Source organism: Petromyzon marinus, chromosome 13 (assembly GCF_048934315.1).
Source record: "Petromyzon marinus isolate PM22_M1 ecotype Great Lakes invasive population chromosome 13, UKy_Petmar_22M1.pri1.0, whole genome shotgun sequence".
Lineage (NCBI taxonomy): Eukaryota > Metazoa > Chordata > Hyperoartia > Petromyzontiformes > Petromyzontidae > Petromyzon > Petromyzon marinus.
This window is the reverse complement of record NC_133679.1, coordinates 1,343,881-1,353,001: the sequence shown is the minus strand read 5'-3', so window position 1 is coordinate 1,353,001 and position 9,121 is coordinate 1,343,881.

Here is a 9,121-nt window from a genome sequence, read left to right as displayed (position 1 = left end):
GTAAATCCACAACATTTACAATTCGAGTACGACGTTTCGCCAGTAATTACAACGAACATTATCAGGCAACAGCCATATTTGTGGCTTAAAAAGGAGCCTTTGTCTCTACAGGCAGGAATGTTGGGCATATGTAGCGTTTCAACTGCGAACGTCGCGAGATCTCTGGATTGCAAGTCCAGTGTTATAACATCGCACCATGGCAGCTTCCCTGTACTACAGTAATAATGTATAAATGCAGCACATAAATGTTTTGGGAGTCCCAGCATGTACCGTCATTTAATTGAAACACACTAAATGGCACTGCAGACAATCAACATTTGATCCATGTGTTTGCAGAAAAGAAATACTTATTTTTTTAAGTTGTTGGGAGACTTGCCCTTATCTGCTAATTGATAGCTACATTACCAGTTTTGGGAATTCCTTAATCTCATCCACTTTTCATGACAGGTGAAATCCAGTGTGTGACCTCTACACTTGGAGAGCTTTATATGGTGTTTGATAATGTGCACACGTTGAAATATATTACTTGGGATTCTCTTGTATTTGTGAGTACATATTGTAAATGAATATTATGGTAAATCCCTTTCCATGATTAATTGAAATCTAGCTGCTCATCACTAATTTGAGGACTGAGATATGACACTTATTGACTTTTATGGAACATTGAATGAAGTTTAAAATACAGTCCCTGATAAATGTATGATAACCAATGGATATAGAGCACATCTCTTTAAAATAATGTATTCAAGTTGTTGTTTTTGCCAGGCTAGAACTCGAAGAGACCGGAATACCATCGTCTGGTCTGTGACCTTGAGCATTAGGCATTTAGTCTGCCAATATATGGCGATGATCACCATGTTAATCCCCAATTGAGTCAGATTGCAGGGAATTTTCAAATGTGACAAATTTCGATCTTTAACGTCCACTGTGGAGCAGACGGCACGTAGTGTCACTGTGGCTCTCGTTCTTCACGTCTCAGGCCACTTGTCCTGGTGACGGTCACAGCGTGTTGAGTTGTGGCCGTCCAGACCTCCCTTTCCCAGGCGACAGACTCGAGCTCTTCCTGGGGAATTCCCGGGCGTTCCCAGGCTCGCCGAGTGACTTCGTCCCGCCAGCAACAGCGTGTCCTGGGCCGGCACCGGGGTCTTCGCCCAATGGGACGTGCTGCCCGCTAGAGTTCCAGAGGGAGTCTACCGAGTATTAAACAGCCCTTCAACAGTCATAATGTATTCATACACTTATTTTAGTCTCAATAAATGTGGATTTTTTTCGTGTGCATTTCATTGCAGAGTATAACCAAACACTCCACGTTCTGTATAAAAAGTTGCTTCTGGGCATTGCTACTGAATGCTGTCTAAAATGAAAGTTCACGTTGTACTATACTTTCAAGCTTAATGTTATTTCCACACATAAGATGTGCTGCCAAAAGCACCATGTGCTGCCATTTGATATGTTTGTAATTATCACTTGATATACTGTTTATATGTGTCACATGATAACAGTGGGTGCCGGTCCTACAAGAAGAGCCCCATTATATTCTCCCCAATGTTAATATATTCGTCTTAAAACATCCTAGTGCAGTACCGCAAATATTTTTCAAGAAAATACATTCTGAATATTTGATAACCATAACCGAGCATAATTTCTGCCAGAAATCGGATTTAACATTTATACAACAATAAGGGCCTTTATTTAATAAGGGTTTTTTTCAAGTGTATTTTAAGGCTATACATCTGACACTTAAACTTGTTTATGAATCTTGAAACTGCGTGTATCGTGACTCTGGTCTTTGACCTCGTGCCCACCTGTCACAGCAGTGACATTCTCTGGCCTTTTCTATTTTTCCACCAAATAATTGCAGATATAAAACTTTCGCCTGTGACCTGTCACCCCAGAATGCGTCCGATCTAGTCACATCTCGGAAACGAAAAAAGGTTGGACCTGGATAGTGCTTATAAGCTACAACCATGGGCAGTCTATCATGCGCTTTCGGGCTATGCGTTGGGCAGAAAAGGGGAGTGGAGAGAGAGCCATTGTTGTGCTGTACTTCTATGCTCCAGTGCCGCTGCTCCCCCACCTTCACCAAACCACATAGACAAGTGTGGATAAGTATTGACATTTATAAAACCCCAATAAAGAATATAACTTTACATTCAAAATGTTATTTTTCAAAGATTATCTACACTGTTTGATAATGAAAAACGGTTACCACGTCAAGTCAAAACTGTTCACGTATCAACTTTGAAACGATTTAATTTTATCAAGCACCCGTTGTAAAGTGTGATCTCCAATTGTAAGTCAGCGGTGCTCTCTGCCCTGTGCTTACAAAGAGCCTTTCCTAAAACATGAGCCTACAGTACTGCATATTTTCTGTGTTAAAGATTAATGTTTTGAGTGTTTCCTGATGTGTCCATGTGCACCACTGCCAACACAGTTCCCGTAATTTGTTGTGGTCTCTTTGGGCCTTTGGCTTACCCAGATAAATATTCCACACATCGCAAACTATTTTGGCAAGCATTTAAAGCTATTCACTCCAAATGCTACGAAACACTATTTTGTCAAGTCAATGTGTCTCATTTTTTTTCGATTTAAAGCTTTCGTGACTGCAAGGATTCATCTTCTTTGGTTCTTTCGGTAAAGTCACGTAGAATGAGAATAAAATAAAACAATAAAATTCTCACGACGTTTCGGCCACAACACAAGTGGCCTTCTTCAGGTGAAAGGAACAAACCTGTCGGAACGACAGAGCTACAATGTAGCTACAATGTAGCTGTCGTCCCGACAGGTTTGTTCCTTTCACCTGAAGAAGGCCACTTGTGTTGTGGCCAAAACGTCGTGAGAATTTGATTGCTTTATTTTATTATTTTATTCTCATTCAATGTGTCTCGATGAAGGAAAGCACCGCGAAATTATAAATGGCGTCGTGTATAATTTGCCAGTATTCCCAAATCGCACGCACACACACATTTAATTTGCATGAATAATTGTGTGTTATAGTTTAATTGCAAATTGTTTGTGGAACCAGGCAGCATGGGGCTCTCTCCCCACCCTTGAGTCAATGTTGACTTCATACCACAGCTCTCTCATGTTCAGATCCGTTGATGTCTGTTTATCACCGTTCTGTTGATCGCCGTTTTGCGAGACCCCTGCCTCAGACGCGAAATGTCCCAGATGGCTGCCCATTGTACAACTGAGCGAATGACTCATTCGATTATTTTCCTCAATGCTATCCTTCGTGATTATCTTTGTTGGCTACTTAATTAGTAGGTCCCTGAGTATCTTGCTTTCCTTTTTACCGATTGCATTTAAACACAGGGGAAAAAAATGTTCATTTTCTAAAACGCCTTAAGATGGATTTGTAACAGTTCACAAAACGGAACAATCCATATATATTCTTAGTTTTTTCGGTAAAGTCACGTTGAAGAGAAGCAACAAAATAATAAAATATATATAAAACAATAAAAAATCTCACGACGTTTCGACCATAACTCCAACGGTCATCTTCAGGTGTGTTGGTTTGCATAAATTTATTTTTAAACGGCGCATTTATTTATTTATAAAAAAAAAACGTTAGCGCCACGCGCAGCGATTTGGCAGTTTACCCAGGACTAGTCCATCTATATTCTGAAAAGAGGAGGGGGGAGACGAAATTTTTTATAATGTATGCTGTCTGAAAGCCACTGTAAGCGTGAACAATCAATTAAGAACTGAAATGGTTTATCAAATCTTTCCAATGATTGCTAAGATAGAATCCATATTCTCGGTTGAAATTGTCTCTGTGCTTGTATATGTGGATAGCCTCATGAACGAATCTCTCATGGAAGCCAGATGGCTTACAAAGAACCTCTGTCTTGGAAAAGTCAATGGCATGTGAGCCTACTGAATTAGAACAATGATCTGCTACGGCCGAGGTGTTGGTCCTACCGTGTTTAAGGTCTGCTTTGTGTTCACGAATGCGGTCCGAGACATGGCGTTTGGTTTCTCCAATGTAACTACTACCACAGAGGCAACTTAGTTTGTAGACACCAGGGTATTGTATGTCCGGAATCACATCTTTTACAGACGGAACCAGATCACGGATTTTATGTAATGTGTTGAAACGGACCTGGATCTTGTGTTTATTCAAGATTTTGGAGATCTTTTTTGTGATCCCAGCAATGTAGGGTAAAGTGATGGTTTTGAAAGGCTCCTCAAGAGGGTTCTTCTTCATGGTTTGAGTGATAGCTTTGCGGATTGTATAGTCGGAGTAACCATTAGCCCTAAGAGCTTGGTGTACGTGCTTGAGTTCACTGCTTATGTGTTCCTGGTCGGATATGCATTGGGCTCTATGATACAGAGTCTTGATGAGATAATTCTTCTGTGATGGATGGTGGTGGGAATCCGGTTTCAGATAAGCATCCGTATGGGTAGCTTTCCTGTAGACAGAGTGGCTCATTGAACCATCAGGTCTCTTTTTAATTAGGACATCCAAAAAAGGTATCTTGCCATCTATTTCGACTTCCATGGTAAATCTGATGGCTGGGTGTATGGAATTGATGTGGTCGAAGAATTGGTCTAGAGCAGGCCGGCCATGTGGCCAGATGACAAAAGTGTCATCCACGTACCTCTTCCATAAGGTTGGGCGCAGAGTGGCAGTCTGGATGGCGTCAGTCTCAAATTTCTCCATGAAAATGTTAGCTATAACTGGAGAAAGGGGGGAGCCCATTGGGGTGCCCTCAGTTTGTTTGTAGAAAGTTCCATTCCAAGTGAAGTATGTATTGGTTAAACAGTGTCTCACCAAGGGGGGTACCTCAGTGTTTAGTCCTTGATGAACCAAGTCTTCAATGATTGCAATGGTGTCAGGTACAGGAACCTTGGTGAATAAGGAAACTACATCAAAACTGACAAGCAGGTCGTCTGGGGACAGGGAAATACCCTTGATTGTCGATACCAGGTGAGTAGAATTTTGTACCGCAGAGGTGGTCTTTCCAGTGAAAGGACGCAGGATTTCAGTAATTGGATATCAAACCAACACACCTGAAGATGACCGTTTGAGTTATGGTCGAAACGTCGTGAGAATTTTTTTATTGTTTTATATATATTTTATTATTTTGTTGTTTCTCTTCAACGTGACTTTACCGAAAAAACTAAGAATATGAATTACTGCAGTCACGAAAGCTTTAAATCAAAATCCATATATATTTATATTTCCTGGCATCTATCATGGTTCTGATGAATATTGCCAAGTGGACGTGTATTAGCGTTTGAGATCCATTCTCTCATAATAAAAATGCAAACTAGCAGTGAAATCATGGATAAAATATCAGTTTTAATAGCAATGCTGGTGTAGCGTCGGGAACGCGTATGCACACACCGCCCATGTCCACTTACCTGCAGTTATGGTCAGAGGTCTGTAGGGTGTGCCAGCCTGTACAAGGGGATAGAGAGAGAGAGCCGGACCAAAGAGGCTGGTTTCCCCTCCCCTACCCCAGGTGAGGGGCTGGGGGGGGCCTTTCCAGGATCCTCTGGAAGATTCCAGAAAGGGGGCAGTACCGGGGGCGGAGAGTCCCCGGGACAGGTATAAAGGGCGGCTCTCAGGTCGGCTTGAGGCAGTGCTACGAAGATCGAAGACCAGCTGGGCTGGGATCCGACGTCCTTGTAAGGGCCGGGGCCGAGCGTGGACCAGTGGTCGGGACCCGTACCTTGGCTGGGTCGGGTCAGTCAGTCTCCCCTAGGGCACCCCTAGCCAGAGGGCTCTAGTTACCCCGAGTGATAGGGCATGCTAGCCCGGAGGCTGTACCTCCATAGAGAGTGGGGTACTGTGTTACGTTCTAAATAAAAGTGTTACGTCGCAAGTCTCCTGGAACCCACTAAACCTGTATTTTAACTCGCAGTACTGTAGTTGGCAACTAAATTCGTGGGCATTGCATTTTGGTAATTTGAAGAGTGGTGGTGCAGTTGTGAGTGCACTGCGCTATGAACCCATCATGTCAATGGGGAGTTATATCTAAACCGGTTCTGGGCCCCCACTTTTCCACGCCACACTGACCATTGTGGTGAAGTATGGTCAATAAAAAAAACCCATGACTGACGTGGTCGAATGATAGAGGGCTGAAATTATCATTTTGATTGTAAAGTAATAGGATATCAACTTCCCCACCACCAAGCCATACCAGATTCCAACTCACTGTTTTAGCAGTGTGGTGGGTACATGACCAATTAAAGTAAAATTATGTCGATTACATAAATGTACGTTACAATATATTGTCTTACATATTAATGCATTTGACACTGTCTTGCATAACCTGATATCTGGCACTCTTCAATACGCACGGTTTTAAAGAACACTGGGCGGGCTTTATGTGTCAGAGCATAAACATCAGCAGCCTTTGTAAAGCAGTATCCTTGTGACAGCAAGTCAGCTGATAGTCAGCTGGGAAACATTTCAACGTGACCAGTGACATACGATATCAAATGTAACTCACAAAGCTCTGACAGCTGATTTTACAGATTTTAAGTAAAATCATGGAGCCGTGGGTCACCGAGTGATGGACTGGGTCATGCGAGACGCACCGCAGCACGTGAGGCCGTGGCTCCGACTAATTCTTCAGCACCAGCTAAAGTGTCCACTGTGCATTCCGAATGTGTTAAACAATGCCACATTGAACCTCCCTCCCTGACGAAGGCTATATCTATCCTTCCGACTCAACAAAAGTACACGTGGGCTGATAAAAACACAAACCTATTAAGGTTAATTCATTTATATTAAGAATTATTTTACTTTACACAATAAGTTAAAGGACAACATCTGCAGGACTGTCGCGCACAAGCACAAATTAACTGTTGAATGTCCCATTTATCCGAGGTAGTAAAGATAACAGAGATAACGATACCAAGTTATATTGTGAGGAGCACGATATATAGTTTTCCCTTCACCTAGCATCAATGACGACAGGGTGAGTTTACTTCTACTGCTGCCGTATAGTTACGGAGTGTCTGCGGGGCAGATTAGTCACAGCACACATGCCATGACACTGCATGACCCAAAAGTATATATTATTAATCAGTGGATATATTCATATTATTAATCAGTGGATTTAGATAACCGCTTACTTGTGCCGGGACTTGTGGAAGGGCCCCTACTTTGCCTACTCTTTCACGTTGGCCAGACGTCCCGGAAGACATGGGGGCACCCACACTGCACCCCACCACTCGCGATCCACCAGTCGGATCAGCTGTGGTGTCCCCATCCATTCTGTTGGGTGGAATTCGTACTAGTACACGAGTTATATAATTGTGTTACTGCTAGCTATGAAACATTATTGTGGGTAGGATGCCAGGCACACTCTCTACATCTTTCTACATCTCACGGCACCGCCAGGGACATGCTGTCCAGCACCGAGTGATTCTATGGAACTTAAGATTCCATCCCTCCTTGGTCCCCACAAATCAGACGGGAATGTGAACGGTGTCTTCGTATCTCCTGCTGCGACACGCGAGAGGGCCGAGGTTGAGGCCCATGGCTGCACCGCTGACGTTGGCTGCGTACAGAATTGACCCTGCCACGCGCGCTGCATTTGCAAAAGAAAATGCAAGAAATTATTCACCAGACGTGGGAGGTGAAATAGGCCCAATGACCTTACCCCAGAAACCCTGTCACAGAAGGCTGGTTGTGAAATAAATTCAAAGTAGTATAATTTTGACAAAAGCCTCACTGTGGCTAAGTTTAAAAGGGTACAACATATAAAAGAATGTGCCAAGGCAAGTGTAACAAGGACGAAGTGTGGCGTCACATCCCGACGACGCTGCATCAGAAACAGACGGGTTGCTTCCCATATTGCCGAGTGTGAGAGCACGCGTATGATTTTGGACAACCAAAAAATGCCATTAAAAGTAAATGGGGGAAATCAGCGAGCCATTGTGTTGCCAATTTCTGCATTGGGCCCAACATTGCAAAGATGTTTAAGCTTTATCAGAAACAAACAGCATTGATCGGTTTGCCAATTCTAACAATCAGCCTTACAAAATTCATAAATCACTGTCAAATGTCCTACATTTGGAAGCAGGATCAGCCCTGGAATCCGATTCAATCAGTTTCTGCTACTTGACAAAAATGCCACGAAGTCCACTAAAACGAACCGTGGTCACTCGGGACTCCAATGTGAACACTCTTCACCACACATTGGAGGTGTCTTTTAAATATAGCAAAATGCTACTTTATTACATGGGCATTTCCGTCCATTACGAAATGACCGATATTAAAAAACGTTAAAAATGTAATGCTGGGTACAGCAGATGTGCAGTTTGTCACACGCTGCACTACAAACAAAAGCCACACGGATGCGTATTCGCTTCCCACCCAGGGGCAAATATTGTGGCGAGTTGTGAGGTGTCCTGGTCGTGTGACTCTTGACGAAGGCACACAGCGACCACCGTGGGCAAATAACCCCGCACACAGTCAAGCGACTTGCACGACTGCCACGGTGTAAGGGGGGAGGGGGCTTCATCCAGCATTGGATAGACAAACGGCTGAACTTTAAGGAGTTATACGGCGGAGCGTTTGTATCTATGATGCTACAGCACAGCTGCAGTCTTGGAAGAGCGGGGCTTAAAGTGCACCACGTGATTGTTCAGCTACGAGATGGCAATTTGCCACTGCACTTTTTCGGCGCAAGTCCAAGGCTTTAGGATCTGAAATGGCATTTGGCTTAAACACCGACAAGATGGAACGCAATTTTGATTGCGTTTTTTTTTCATACCGTAGAATAAGTCACAATAAATGAAAAAATGTAAGCTCGTAATGTCCAAGTCGAATGAGTGGAGTCAACATGTAATCGTCTATCTGTGGTATTCTAACAGCTATAGTAGCATTCTAAGGAGCGATTTGAACTGTTGTGGCTACGTGAAATTCTCATTGTCCTGGTTGTAATTCTTGCGTTGCATTTATTTAGTGATATCACCGCACACCGAGTTGTTGTGCATAATATTATTTTAAAGTACAATATCTCTTCTGTTGAAGTTATGCTGAGCTTGAAATACGTCCACTGACTGAGAATATTCCAGATTTCTAAATCCAAAAAGAATATTTATGTTGGAATAGGTTTTACCCTTTTAACTGGCACAAAAACTGACACCTTTATTC